Here is a 14,756-nt window from a genome sequence, read left to right as displayed (position 1 = left end):
AAGTTGCAACACCCTATGTCAACTGAGATCTGGCTCCAGACCGCTGCAGCGTTTCTCCCACTCTATCATTTCCTTGTTGGCTGAACTGTGGTGACCCAAACCATCCGGGTCAAATCCTGGCTCTTGAGACTTGCCACTATCTTCCAGGGGTGAAGATGTCCCTGTAGGCATCTCGTGTTCTGCCTTGAAAACCTCTGGTAAATCAGGTGGTGTCTGATGTGTACGATCAACCCAATTTGCTGTAACCCCCATTGCCGCTCTGCTGCCAGAATCTGTCTAGCCTGACTACTGGCTTAATTATTTTTAATTATACACAGCTAATGCTATGGGATCCCCTACACAAGAAGATGATGGCATTTTCAAGGAGCCCTGCTAATACCTCCTAGAGCCCTTCCACTTAAAAAATAACCTGATCTCTGCTGAAACCCCTCATCCTTATTATTTTTATCTAAACCCTTGGGAATACTTGCCTGAAAACAGCATGTGTGTATCTTGAGTCACATCTGCTAGATACTCATCACTGCATGTGAGAAATTATCTGCCTTTTCTGAAGCATCTTAATGGTTTCTTTAGCAACGAACAGTTATTGCAGAATAATGGGGAGAGGAGGGGAAAGGAGCAGATTAACAACTGAATATGGGTAGTGGCAAGTGGGGAAAGCATGCCCGTTTTCTTCTATGTTCATCAACTTGCTTACAGCAAGGAGTGTTTTCCAACAGGGATCGCATCTCTAATGAGTCTAGGCCACTCAAACTAGTGAGGTATGCAAAGCCTCTTGCCATCTAACTTGCCCTTTCATATTCAGGGCCGATAGCAAACCGAGAGCACCTTCCCTGCCATACGCAGCACGTAGAGACCTGGCTTGTGAGACACTGGTTGATGGCACTTAACGCTGCAGAACGGGCCAGCCCTGCTGGTGGGTGGTTGATTTTTTTCTATGGAGCGTCCGATGGAAAGGGACTTCTGCTGTGGTCAGAGACAGTCTGGAGAAGGATCCTGTAAATGTGCACTTGGGGCTCTTTTTCCAAAAGGCTGGTGGTCCAACTGACCTAACGTCCTCCTCAGCCGCTGGGTAAATCCGCATTTGCTTGTCTCGGAGCAAATCCGGTTCCTCTTCTGCTAAACAGGAATTTAGAAAGGAGAGCTGGCCATAGCCTTATCTTGTTTTCAATAGACACTTACAAACAAAAGGAAAAGAGGAGAGGGGTAAAACGTTGCAGATTCGCTTGTATTTGATAACTAGATGGCCACCTTTTTTCACTTTAGACACTGAATAATATTTGTAAAACAACAAAAAAATTCTTAAGCTACGTAAGTCTTGGCTTTGTAAAGGCGTAATTCACCTCCCCAGCCTGGGATCTTGTCCCAGCTGTACCACTGCCTTCAGGTAAATCACGTTGCTATTTCCTCCCTCAGGTCCTTCTGCCTATAAAGCAGGAAAAATGGCACTAGCTTGTTTTCTTACTGGCTTTTGAGACATGTGGCATTTATTGTACAATCAAAGTTGTCTGTCTGTCTACCTTTGTCTCTCACTTAAGGAAAAGGGGGAGATGGGAAGGAAAAGAAGAAAAAGTACCAGGCTAAAATAAATATTTTCTGCTGGTATGAGCAGAGGATTTAATTATCCCTTTCTGCCTGCCAGTTCTAAATGGAACAAGCCTGAAAACAACAAAAAACAAACAAAAAAACCCCCAACTGTGCAGCCCTACAGGTGGTGGGCTACCTACAAACCTGCCTTCTTGGCTGGCTCAGCCAAGGCCAGGCCTATCGCTGGCAAAGCTGCTCAATGACAGACTGGGTACATCTGAGTAAACCGTGTTCAGTTGATGGTGCTCAGCAGAAAAACACTAGAGATGGTGAACAAGACAAGCAGGAGCTTAATGAGGGGCTGAGATTGCTGGGTTTGGATCAGATGTTTCAGTTTAACAAGAGGCCATTGCAGTATGTTGCTCTGTTCCTTAATCTGTCGTGATTAATTTTGGCTGGCTCTTTAAACTTACAGCTGTACTCAAATTTGTAAATTGGGATAGGCTGAGGGTTTTAGACATACATGATGTGTCTCGTCTCGAGAGGAAATGAGCATTATTAGGCACAGAGAGGACAGCATTGTAATACTGGCTCACAATTTTCTTTTTTTTTTTTTTTCCTTGTTACCGTCCTAAGGCCAAAACCAACTGCCCAGATCCTTGTTCAGCTCCACCGATTCCAAGGGATGCTAAATGCTGCTGAAGTGCTTGGGAAGGACGTGATCCCCCCCAAAGCTCCGTTAAGAGTAAAATATAATGAGGAATACAGAATATAAGACTGTTTTGAGAGACACGACTTGCGGGCTGCTCCAGATGTCAGGGTTCAGATACGTATTTACTAATGAGGGAGGGGGCTCGAGAGAAGCTTGGCACTAGAGAAATAGCCAAGCCCCTGCGACAACTGCCACATCAACCTGTGTACTGGGGAGCGGCCAGCAAAGCCCTGTGTCTGGAAATCCTGTTCTGTGAGTCGGGGTTCAGTGCCCAGTCATCTACTCTGTCTCCTGCAGGGTGGGCAGGAAGGAGGACCTTTAGTGTAGGTGTGAAGCACTGCATTACCGTAAAAAGGAGATGAAGGATGCTGTGGTCAGCAGTCATATAAGCTCAGTTCCGTGTCTTGCATGGATGTAATTAACGCCATTTGAGAAGCCTTGGGGGACCCAGGGTATTTGCCTGGGAGTTTCAGGTGTAAGACAGGACCTATGGGAGATCTGTGCCTTTCTGGAGCAACAGCTAGCAGCCAGGTAAGATTCACCTGAGCATCTGAAATGGCGCCAGGTGCGTATCTTAAGGCAGCTAGTTGAGCCCATGGTGGTTGCGAGCCCTTTCCTATTTTACAGCGGCACTCTGAGGAAGTCTGTGGACATTCCAAGTCTCTGTGGATATTCTAGCTCTTCTTCTGTAAAGGGATCTCACCTGTTTTTTAGAGACTCACCGATGCATCAAAACAAAGCCGGAAAGAGAAGTCACCAGTTCTGTGAAATGTATTAATTGCATCTTGCAGCCTAAGCATTCTCATGAGTATCACTTGCACAATTAGGCTGTAAATAATTCAATATTTGGCTATCAGGGATTCCATCAATATTATGCAGGCTTTTTGCTTCTTTTTGTCCCATATGCCAGGGGAATAAATATTTCATGGATGATCTCACAGACGGAGTTTCTGGGATGACACGGGACTTGCTTGCAGCAGAACAAGGCAGGGAGATGACTCCGCGTGTACTGGATCCCACGGCGGGGAGAGACGAGGAGGAGCAGCAGCACGGCGGTATGCTCTGCTTTGGGGTTTTTCCCCACCACTGTGGCAAATCCCTCCAGCTCCAAGAAGTCACCAGTACGCGGCCAGCAGGTCAGGCAGGCCGAGACGTCCCAAGGCAGGAGAAACGTGCGGGCGCTGCATCGCTGCTGTGCACGGTGCCAAAGGGAGGGCGTGGGGGGAGAAAGGCTCACACTCAGCATGTGAGACCCACCAGGTCTCTCACCTAATCCTTCTGGCAGTTTTGGGACAGCTTTCTTCTTTTTTTTTTCTCTTTTGAATTGAGAGCTCCCTTTGCCAAATCCCGGAGACCGGCAACATCATGCCAATCCCAGCACCGCAGTCTGACTTGCCACAAGCGTTACTTCTTCTCTGGTTTCCATCCCTCCTCCCAGGTCCCTTCTGCAGACCAGGGCATGCACAACATAGTCTGAGGGCTCAGACTGGGCATGTGGTCAGGTCCGACAGCCAAAGAAGAGGGACTCAGACAAAATCCTGGATTTGCTCAATAAGAGAGGAGGAGGAAGGAGCTTTGTGAGTTGGGAGCCTGTTCTATAAAGCCAAATCCTCTGCAAATCTGGGTAAGAGACGTTGTACGGTCTGTGATTAGGACAATCTCTGCTGAGAAGTCAGCCCAGCTAAACAAGTCACGAGCTGGTCCTTGGACTGCCGCACGCGGAGGTGGTCATCGTGGAGCTCCTGTGACAGCAGCTCCTCTCAACGGCTGTAGTCATGCCTAACCAGCCTAAGACCCAGTCGGGTATTTGGCATGCCTCTTTGCATCTCAATAGCCCACGTCCCCTTAAAGCGGGAGCCCTGGTGCTGGGAACCCTCTGAAAGGCCTGGGCACATGCTTATGGGGCAGGGGTTTCTTTTCTGCGAGCTCCGGAATAAGAGCCGTGTTTCGAACAACAGTTCCCGGGATGTGAGCCGACAAAAAGCAGGAAATTCGAAGTGAAGGCTGATGCGCCGGGCTCTGCTCACACAATTGTGGAGGTTGAACAAAGCACAATGGTGTGAGCTGGGGACAGGGTGCTGCTCGCCCACCCCCGGGAGCTTCCTGCCTTGCCTTGCCCTCATCCCCGTCTCCAAACCTTCACAAGAGCTTAAGCCGGTTTCTGGCATCGAGTTTCCCACAGAACTGGTCACAGAGTTTCATTCCCACGTTTTTTTTGCTCAGCTTGGTGAAGACTCTTTGTTTCCTTCAGCACCCTTTGGCCAGAAGGGTTAGCTTGATGATTGGGGGGGTGGGGGCAATGTTTGGGCCACCTTTGGCAGAAGGTGTTTCATGGGGAAGAGGAGTCACACCACCAGCATGAAATAGTACTTAGTCAGAGACAGCACTCTGCTACATTTTTGGTGGTTTTACTCTAACATGTAATGATTATTCTGGGAAAATTTACACGGTACCTGCTGCCATAAGTAGAGAAGTGGCACTAATGATTCTTCAGTTCAGGATCTTAAAGCATTCCTGAATCAATCCAACCACTTTGCAGTCAGGACACTTGGAGGTGGCAGATCTTGTTGTGTAGGCTCCAGAAATGAGAGCGCAGAGATCTGGAGCGCGGAGAAAGAAAGAGCTGAAGTTGGTGAGATGCCTGAACACCTAGCACTGCTGGGACTTGTGCTCAGTTTGCTTCAAGCTGAGAAACTACAAGTAGCATAGACTTAACCGAAGATAAGTATTAAATGCTGAACTAGGAGGTCTAAGGCCAGCTATCCTGAGAGGTTCAGTCCCTGATACAAACTGTAAATACCTGCTAGAGGTAGGTAGGCTGCTTCCAGAAGCGGCATATTTTCCAGTATTTTCAACTGATTTTTTTTCCTAAACAATCCATCCCCTTCCTAATTTGGGATTTAGCTTATCACATCATGGAGATAGATAAAATAAAAATGGAAAAGACCGCAAGTTCTACTTCATTTAGGAAAAAAAAAAATTACTCTTTGTAAAATGCCTTCGGACTAATTTACATGACTGCTTTGGTTTTTCTTACAGAAAAAAACCTTGAATCCTGCTTGTTCCATGGAGTCCCCAATACTGGTGGCTGTATCAGCGGTGGGCTGCCCCAGGAGAACAAACCCGTGAGCACCAAGCATAAGCCGTGTGAGCCCACAGCTAGGTTGCTGTTTCATGTTTTCCAAAGGGCAGAGGCTAATGCTTATTTTTAAAAGAACAGGTCTTTTGGCAATGTTGTCCTAAGGCAACAACACAGAAAGGATGTCATCTGAAGCCAGCCTGGCTGTTCCTCTTAGCATCCAGAGGACTTTCAGGACTGGCCTTATAAATAATGTTACTGATGCCTGTGCTGAACAAACCACTTCTGCTTCTTGGGCCACCATTAGCATCGGCCTGACCAGTGCTGCGGGGGGGAAGGCTGCCTGTATGTTTCTTATGTTTTTTTGCCAACTAATGCCAAACTGCAGGCTTATTCATCCCTGGCAACAGTCTCAGTTGGGTTTCATCTCACTGTGATCCGTATGGGGACTTGCAGCATTGAAAAATCACTGGAGAGCCAGTTTGGCTACGGCACAGCATCTTCTACTGCCCAGATGCCTCTTCTCAGCAACAGCCTTTTACCACAAGCTCTGTAAAGGTGGGACAGAGCTGGTGCTCCTCCCCGAAGAGAGGCTGGTGCCTTGAATTTGATGGTGTGGGCTTGGGCTTGTGTCTACTGCACAGAGCAGCTTCAAGGGCAGGGTCAAATTCATTGCCATTAACCTGTATGGCTAAGGGGGTCTTAGCATCTCTTTGGGGCAATTTAGCCATTTCCCTGAAATGAATCCTGTACATCGATCAGCCCAGGACAGGAGCAACTCGTCTGTGTTTTCACGTAGCATCAGGATTAGCTGTTTTATAGAGAGGTTGGACCCCAGGAGAGTGTCTGTGAGGAGAAGTGGCCTTACCTGCCGTACCTGGCCTTGTCCCCGTGCTCTCCGCCAGTCCCACCTGCCCCTTGCGACAATGTCCAGCAGGGTGAGTGGGGTGAGGTCCTTCGGACACGGCGTCTGGCATGAGCGGGGAGGTCTATACGCCCTTGGGACCCCTTCGTGTGTGAGCAAGGTAAGTACCGCCAGCAGGACTGCCAGGTGCTGGGCACCGCTGGGAACCCGCTGGGGTTTTTGGTGAGGGCACACTACGCTTTTCCAGATCCCCCCTGTCCCCTTCTCTTTCCTGCTGGTGCAGAAAATAACCCAAGGAACAACTAAACAGCAGAAAAAGCTTCTCTAACACCTCGATCCTTTGTGTCCCTTCTCAGCAAAGGTTGGGAGTAAAACTGCCCCAAAAACAATGATGAAAAAATTGCCGAAGGGGGAGAGTGTAAAAGGGAAACTAAGCAATCTGCACTCGCGTTAGTGGCGGATGTTTTTTATTATTACTGTTATTGGCTATTCAAATACTTACCCAAAAAAAGAAAAGGAGAAGTGGAGGCGGCAGCCTCAAACAGAAGATTTCAAACAGTTCACAAACTTTTTCTAAATATATTAATCTTCCCAAGGCTCCTTAGCCTGTTAAACAGACTTAAATAATCATGACCTAGTACTTACTGAGTAACTAAAATCTTTTGAGAGTTCACATTTATACTCCAGGAGATCACTGTAAAACAAAGGGCTGAAAAAATCCCATTTGGATGTGAATATTTAATACGCTGTTTGGAAAGCTGCTGTGCTGACATTAATTTGAGCAGATAATCAACTAAGTATTAAAACACACAATTATGCAGAGATAAAATTAGAACAGGAAAAAACTCCAAGTTAAGCCAAAAGAAAATGATTTATAAAGACCTTTTGAGGATGGCCTTTCAAACACAACTGCAACTAAACACCAGAGTTGTTACTTTATGTTCAGGATTATAGATCGGTGGCGGTACCAGTAGTACCTGGTATGTAAATATAGGATGGATGTTGGGTTTGTTCCTCAGAGACCCACTTCAGAGCCCGTGAATGTTAACCAGAGCCTTTCTGTTAAGTCAAACAGGCTTTGTATCAGGCTCCATCACCTCCTGACGAGGGAGTCCCACAATTCCTTTAATCAGCAGCTTGCAGGAGAAGCAGAAATAAAACATATTGCAAAAGCCAAGCTCCAACAGGAGTTCTGTTCAATTATGTCTTAACTTTAAACTGTAGCTAATGTGCTTTTACCAGATGTCCTGATGAAATACTATTAACAGCCAGTGCATCACATTAATTAAAGTGATATTTCATAATGAATTCTTTTTGCAAGGCAGCAGGGATGAATCTGAAATAGCTTTCCAAACTAACGAAACGAATCCCCCGGTTGTGGCAGGGGAGCGGAGGGAGCCGTGCTTTGCATCCCAGCTGCACGCTGCGACACCAAAAAATCCGGGTGCTCTCTGCAGAGATTATGGCTGGCGTTTCATTGTGTCTAGCAACAAGAGGGAACTTTCAGAGGCAGGAGGACACTCCATTAAGGGCACCTTGCGTAATGGAAGGCTTTTGAAAGCTCCATTAAAATTCTTGGACAGTGCCCTCGCAGAGAAGCCGGGAGATAAACTGGCTGACCCTCTACCTTATAAACCGGCACGAACGCACAGACAGTTAAATGCACATTCATTTGAGCGTAAGAGGCTTAGGGTATGTCATTAAAATATAATCCACAATGCACAGCAAACACAGAGGCAGCTGGCAGGCTGAAACCCGTCTTCGCAAGCGCTTTAGGAGAGAAGCAGGAGAATAAGGGTTTCGCAGCTCGTGGGCGCGGGGAGAGGGTGGGAGGAAGGGAGACCTCTGTTCCCGGGCATGCGTTTTTAAAAGAGAAAATATGTCTGTGAACTCCGATTATGCCTGTGTTGGTACATTTTTATCTACGGTGGTTTGAGATTAAAAGCGGTTTATGATCTTCCTAAGTCTCGGCAGTCTAGGTTTCACTAAGCCACTGCAGTGCAATCAAACCAGTGCCTGTACCAACGCTGGATTGTGCCAGCGAGTCCTAATTGCCTGAAAGATAATGGTGTCATTAAAGTCTCTTGCCCCTGTGAGCCCTGTGCTCCTCGACAGAAAAGATGCTTTTATTGCTGGTTTCAAAGGAGCCCTCAGTCACTGCTAAAGCACATTGTCCATTCAGAGGTACCGCGAGGCTGTATTCTGTAGCTGCTTTATTTCTCTGCTTTTCCTTTCTTCGGCAGAGCACAGGGGAGGGCAATGGAGAGAAAAGCAGAAAAAATGTTGACTTTTCATCAAGAAAGCCAAAATATAAATCAGATATTATTCAGTCGGAAACCATGAGGGGAAGAAGTGGCTGAGCCCTTGCACTGGTTAGGCTTCTAGCGACAGAAACAGAGAGTGCTTCTGTGAAAGGAGACACGCTCCACAAAAAATGCCAGCTTCACCAATAATTTTCAGTTCAGTAATCATTTTGACAGGAAAGCTGTGACCAGCTTCTTTATTCATACAAAAGTCATGCAGCTCTGCAATTACGCCTTAATTCACAGCCATCCTTCTTACTGGACAATTTCAATTAAGGAATGACCTCTCCCTAAAACATTCAGTTCTGCTACATAATTTATTCCTGTCTTCATCTGGTAACATCTTTCTAAACAGCAGGAAGATGCTTATGCAGGTAAATCGATCACTTGTCAGTTTATGGGTGGTGGGTTTTTTAAACAGAAGTTTATTTTTGTTTACTGGCACTCTGAGCCTTGCTAGTTCTTGTGCTTCGAGAATCACCTTTTTGTTTGCTTTGCACAGTGCCCTGCCCAGTCAAGGAGCCCGTCTTCACCGGGGTTAGCAACACAAGACCACATAAATGGCAGCGACATGCAGACATAGCCTATTAACAAGTATTTTCTGCATTTTTGCCATACAAAACCGAACAGGGATGTATTTAATCTGTAAGACCTACCACAAGTAATATCTGCTGAGTACAGTAAGTGGCTTGGTTTGCAGAGGGGCTGTAGTCCATCTGACCTCCTACCCTCGAAAAACCATTGCAGTTAAATGTACACTCAGTTATGCTTAAGAGATTTATGGCAGGCCATTACGACATAATCCAGAGTGCTTACCAAATGCATGCATTACAGAGAAAATGCTTTGTGTTGCTGGTGCGGGATAATTGCAAGCAGAGCATTTGTTCTTTGCAGCTTACAAGCGTAAACCATCTCTCCACAAATCAGCACTCAGATCATTTTCCCTTTCATATTTTCCTTCTTCTTATCTGCCTTCCATTCCCTTAGCTGTTGCCTTTACTCCTCCATCGCTACCTTTCCTTCTTCCCCCCGGATTGCCCACCAGAGCTCGTATAAAGGCCTTTCTTCGCTGCGTCGCCCTTCTGCAGCGTTCCCTGTTGTCGTTTTTGCCGTTTTTGCCACTGACGCTCCATCGGTTTCAGACTTACTGGCATTTAATGTTTTTTCTTTGCTGAAGCCTTTTTGAATGTAGGGTCTAAAATGTAATCCCGCTGCTCAGGGCTGTGCCTGTAAGGTGGCACCGGAGCAGGGGCTTCACCTCAGCTGGGTGAGTAGAGGGGCTTCATAGGTGGAGGGGAGGCAGTAATTAGACAAAGAGCTTAACTCCTGAAATGTGGCTGGAGGAGAGAGGTTGTTTAAACCCCAAAAACAAATCTGGAGACCCACCTGCGCACATCAGGCAGCGGCCTGCAAGGCGGGGCGTCGCAGCAGGGCTCGTTCATGGCCACACTGGAAAGCCCAGGGCAGCGGCGTGGGCAGCTCTCCCCAGCCTCCCGGACCCCCGCTGCACGCCGGGCCCTGCCAGGGACTCGCTTCGATGCCCAAACCCTGAAACATGTGAGGTCAGATATTAATCCAGGGTATTCAAAATAGACACTAGTTTACTTGTTTTTACAAAGGACCAGAGCACAAATGGCAGTAAATCCATGAGCCTTTTGGCTTAATCCCATTTCAGACACAAAAAAGAAAACCCCGCCTGACAGCCACAAGCTCTCTGGGAAGAGTTGGCTCTTCCCATGTTTCCCTAACTATAATTTTACTCAGTCATGTGCTGTCATCCTCCAATCCTCCTCGAGTGTCACTTGGAAAAAAAAAGAAATCTGTTGTCAATTATAATGACAATGCATTGAAGATGGCTTACAGCAGAGAATGGTGCTTTATGGCAGCCGGCTGTGACAAATCTGGGTTGCGAGAGAACATTGTGTGTGTGTCCTAGAGATTATAGCTTTTAAAATAAAAACCTCATTCGGGTTCCCTGGGGCCTTTTAATGAATTGCCACATGCAACAATGCCTTAAACGAAGCATCAGTGATTACCTATCTGCAGCTCACTCGGTATTTACAAAATAAAAGAACAGCCAACACCCTGAAAACCCAAACCTACTTAAGACCTCTACTGACACCAAGGATACACCCCACTTTAAAGGCAATGAAGTAGTAGTCACCAAAGGAGCAAGAGCTTTCAAAGAGGTGTGGAGGAGGCTGCCCCGTGCCGTACGATGGTTAACGTCACTCAGAGGGATGACACACTCACCTCTGAGTCAAGGACCGGTTGCACCACACACAGTGCAGGAAACCTGATGGCAGTAGGTGCCAGTCAGACGCCAGTGTTATTGAGACTCCTGGATAAAGGGAAATCATGCCTTACACCACTGGCAAGAGATAGGATGAGGCCAGGAGCTGTGGTCCTGATGGAATGACCCAGGGGGAAGCAGTTCTTGCTGCTGAGAGGAGGATACGGTCCGGTGAGGGTTAGGGGACTTGTGCCTAGGGCCAGGGACGTCCTGTTCCATCCAGACACACATAGGCACTATGGCTTTTCCCTCTCGGACAGACGTGCTGGTCACAGCATTTAACTCCGTGCATTTGGCTTAGGCGTGCAAGTGAAAAGTCCAAACTACCACGGCTCCCTCTGCAGTTGTTGGATGAGATGGCCTCCTCCCCCACCTAACGCAGGCTCTGCTGCGGGTCACCCCGCGGGAAAGCCTGCCTCTCTCCAGTGACCGACACAAGGGCCTCTGGAGACCACAGGCCTGAGTTAGACACCTCATGTAAGTGCTTCAGGTCGGGTTGTGCAAATACTCGCCTCAGCGCCAGGAGTTAGTGGAGACCTCCCTGTCCCACCTTAACCACCCTTCCATGCCCAGGCACTCACCCTGCGCCCTCCGGGTTTGCGTGCTACAGCCTGCACACGCGAACCTAACAACTCCTTCAGGTCCAAGAATGTGTTTTAAAGCATCCCAAACTGGACTGTGGCTCAGAAGAGCCTCTGCGCATGTGGAGGAAGGGTAACACGTCCCAGTGCCTCGGACTTGCTGCGCGTGGGGCACGGCCAGTGTCCCTCCGCATTTGCCCGGGATTGCCGGGTGCCCAGCAGCCCGGGCTGGCAGATACCCAGAGACCCACTCGCTCATCACCCGCGTCGCTGTAGAGCTGGCAGGTCCGCACACTGCCTCGATGCCCGCCCCACATCCGTCTTCTGTTCTCCTGGGCTTGGCGGCTTCCAGGGTAAATCTGGGTCAACGTCTTTCCATAGGATTTCTGCTCCCTTCCTGCCGTGGCTGGCAGAAGGGGATGTGCCAGGACGGTACTGAGGGGCCGCTGATTGATGAGGAAGGACAGGCAGGGAATGAGGGGGTTTGGTTTAACTATGTGGACGCTGTGCACGAATGCACAGACGGGCATCGCTAGCAAATGTCAGTAATAATCAGAGGCTGAAGTAAGAAAATCTCTTGTTTCCTGTAAAAACCGCACAGATCCATTTGAATCAGTGGGAAGTTCAGTGTTTGCTTTTTTACTGTGGCTAATAGCTACTCAGGTTTTCATAATTTTAAGCCATTATTCCTAATAGATGTAAACAGCCTAAGTTTAAAACCATACTTAGACCAATGCAACTCTGACTATTGGGATGCCTACAGAAAAAAAAGTCTCATCCCTATTTCAGTAAATGTGCGGGAGGATCAGTATGAGTAAAAGCTCTTGTTAGTTCTCTCACGCTTTCCTCCTGGTAATTGGTTGATATTTTGGGGACGGAATAATCTGTGGAAGTTGCTTTCCGTAGCATGCGCTGCTAACCCTCTTTTTTTGTTTGTTTTTTTTTTCAGAAGATCCTTTTGAAATTAGATACAGCTTCTGGAACCAACCCAGACACTGCTTTTCAAGCCAGAAGCATTTGTATAAGCATCATCAATCATGCCACTGGCTCTTATTGCTACTGTATATTCACTTTCTACCTGGTTTGAATTCCTAATTGGCCCTGCTGCCAACTTAAAGCCCTGAAGAAAGCAGTGAAAGGGAGGTAGGGGAGAGTATTACTTCCCCAGCTGGGATCAGGAGGGTTTCTTGCAAATTACACTGATAAAGTCTGTTTCCTGGAGAAAACAGACAAGAAGCAGTTGGCAACAGGGTGAGTAAGAGTCAGATGTATGGGTTACGATGTATGAAAGTATGGACAACTGGCTCGATGCTCATCAGAGCAGTTGGCCTGGCAGCTGCTTAGATCATGTGTTTCAGGCTCGTGTACTGTAACGCAAGCACACGAGAAATCCCTTGGGCAGGAATGGAGCAGATAATACAAGAGAAAGGCTGTTTTTCTGATTTAAGTACAGGAGAAGCTCTGAAAAATGCAGGTGGTTTTCTGTGCCGTCCACAGCAGGCTTTCTCTTTCTCTGCCTAGGAAACCACTGCTGCTCTCCCCGTCCTCTAGCTCTCATTTACAGCCAACTCCTTGTTACAATGAGGTTCTCTCAAGGTGCCTAAAGTGATGTTAAGTGGGTGGGAGCACGCCCATGGGCCAGTGACCCAGGCCGCAGGGACGGTCTGGGCTGTGCCAGGGCAAGGGCTGTCCCCTCCATGCAGCGATGGTGGGTCAGATCCCTGCACAGCCTCAGGTCCAGCGAACACAAAGGTGACTTGGAGCTACCTCCCCATCTCAGGTGCAGAGTAAGCACGAATGGCAGCACCGTTCACATATAGTACATTTATGTTATTGCTTTGCACCCCTGCTGTCCCCCTCCCTATTCCCATTAAGCACTCACACGTGCTGCTGGAAGCCAGGGCAGCTGTACTCATCTATCAAAGCCTGTCAGCTTGAGAGCATAGGCTCTACCCATTAATTAAGCAAATGTAATGTGATTAGCTAAGGCTGTAAATGTTTCTAGGCCCACTTAGAAAGCTACAAAACACTGAGCATCACAGCCTCTCATTTTCATGCACTTGTGTCATCTGAGATGCTCCTCTGGGGCTGAGATTTTTGTTCTTACATTTCTCTGTGTGAGAGAAAATAGGGAGATGTTACAGAAAACACTGGGAATGGGTCATCTTTTTGTAGTCCTTAAATTGCCGTCTGAATTATAGAAGCTTGAAGAAGGAATTAATTTCTACACTTTTAAAAAACCCTTCAGCCTATACCTTCTTTAAATGGATGTAACAAGATCTGCTGAAAGCTGAAATTTTGGTAAGAATCTATACCTCATTTAAGATTTCTGCTTGCTTTGATAAAAAATGTACATTACTTAGTGGTTAAGAATCTGAACTGGGGTGCTTTAGGCTGTCAGTCTGAAAGCAAATGGGAAAGTCATTGGGAAGTTGGATGTAGAATAAGAAAATTCTTGAAGTTCATTTGAGTGGTATGAACAAGATCTACTTAAGGACTTAAACCTGCAGTGGGATGGAGGGGCCTAAATCTGACAGTGGGATGCTGAAAACCCCTTAGTCAGCTTTTGACAGGCTTTCAGATGTGTCAACTCCAAAGGCACCTCCCTGTTTAAAGCTCCCCAGATGTTTACAGTTGTTGCAACCTCTGTGTCTTGGAAGCGCTCCCACCCCATCCAGGCTGAGCCGCTCAGCGCGTCCTGTGCACCTACAGCTCTTTGGGATCCAGAAATTCAGCAGTCCTTCCCCTAGCCCGCTGCAGCGGCTCAGCCGGGTTGGCATGCACTAAGGCTACCCCAAACAAAGCGGTTGTGCCTACAGAGGCAGCGTGGGCCACTCTCGAGCTCCTGAAAGGCCTTCCTAGCAGCTTGCAGCCACACCAGGTTCGCAGCAAGTTAAGCCCAGTGCCTGGCGTCCTGCCCTCTGCGGCTTCCATGCCAGCAATAGGGATCAAAGTCCTGGCACATCGCATACCTTCGTGTGGATGGAAAAATAACCAGGACTCAAATCACAAGAGTAATTTCCTGAAGCCAAATTAATTTAAAGAAACCATTCCATCTAGCCCTGACAGCCTCTGTGCAATCTTTTAGATGACCCAAATTCCCAACTTTGTTTCCAGAAATCTGCTGGGTTTTTTTCTCCGTGAGAGAGGAAGAAGTTACCATCGTGGCAGGCAAGGCAAGAGCGGGGATGTGTGGCTGGGTAGTTCCTCTCCTGCGAGGCAAAAAAAAGTCTTTAGGGAGCCTGGGGTAAGAAAGTGCTCCCTGCAAACCCTATCCCATTGCTCTCTCAAATGTCCTGGGGGACATAGGGAGGAAAATGCTACTTGAAAGCACTTGAACTCCCTCCCTGAAACGATCCAGCACTGCAGATAGCTGCTGCTCTCCGCAGGCAGAAG

This window comes from Phaethon lepturus, unplaced genomic scaffold (assembly GCF_000687285.1).
Source record: "Phaethon lepturus isolate BGI_N335 unplaced genomic scaffold, ASM68728v1 scaffold41839, whole genome shotgun sequence".
NCBI classification, from domain to species: Eukaryota; Metazoa; Chordata; class Aves; order Phaethontiformes; family Phaethontidae; genus Phaethon; species Phaethon lepturus.
This window is presented reverse-complemented; position numbering follows the sequence as displayed.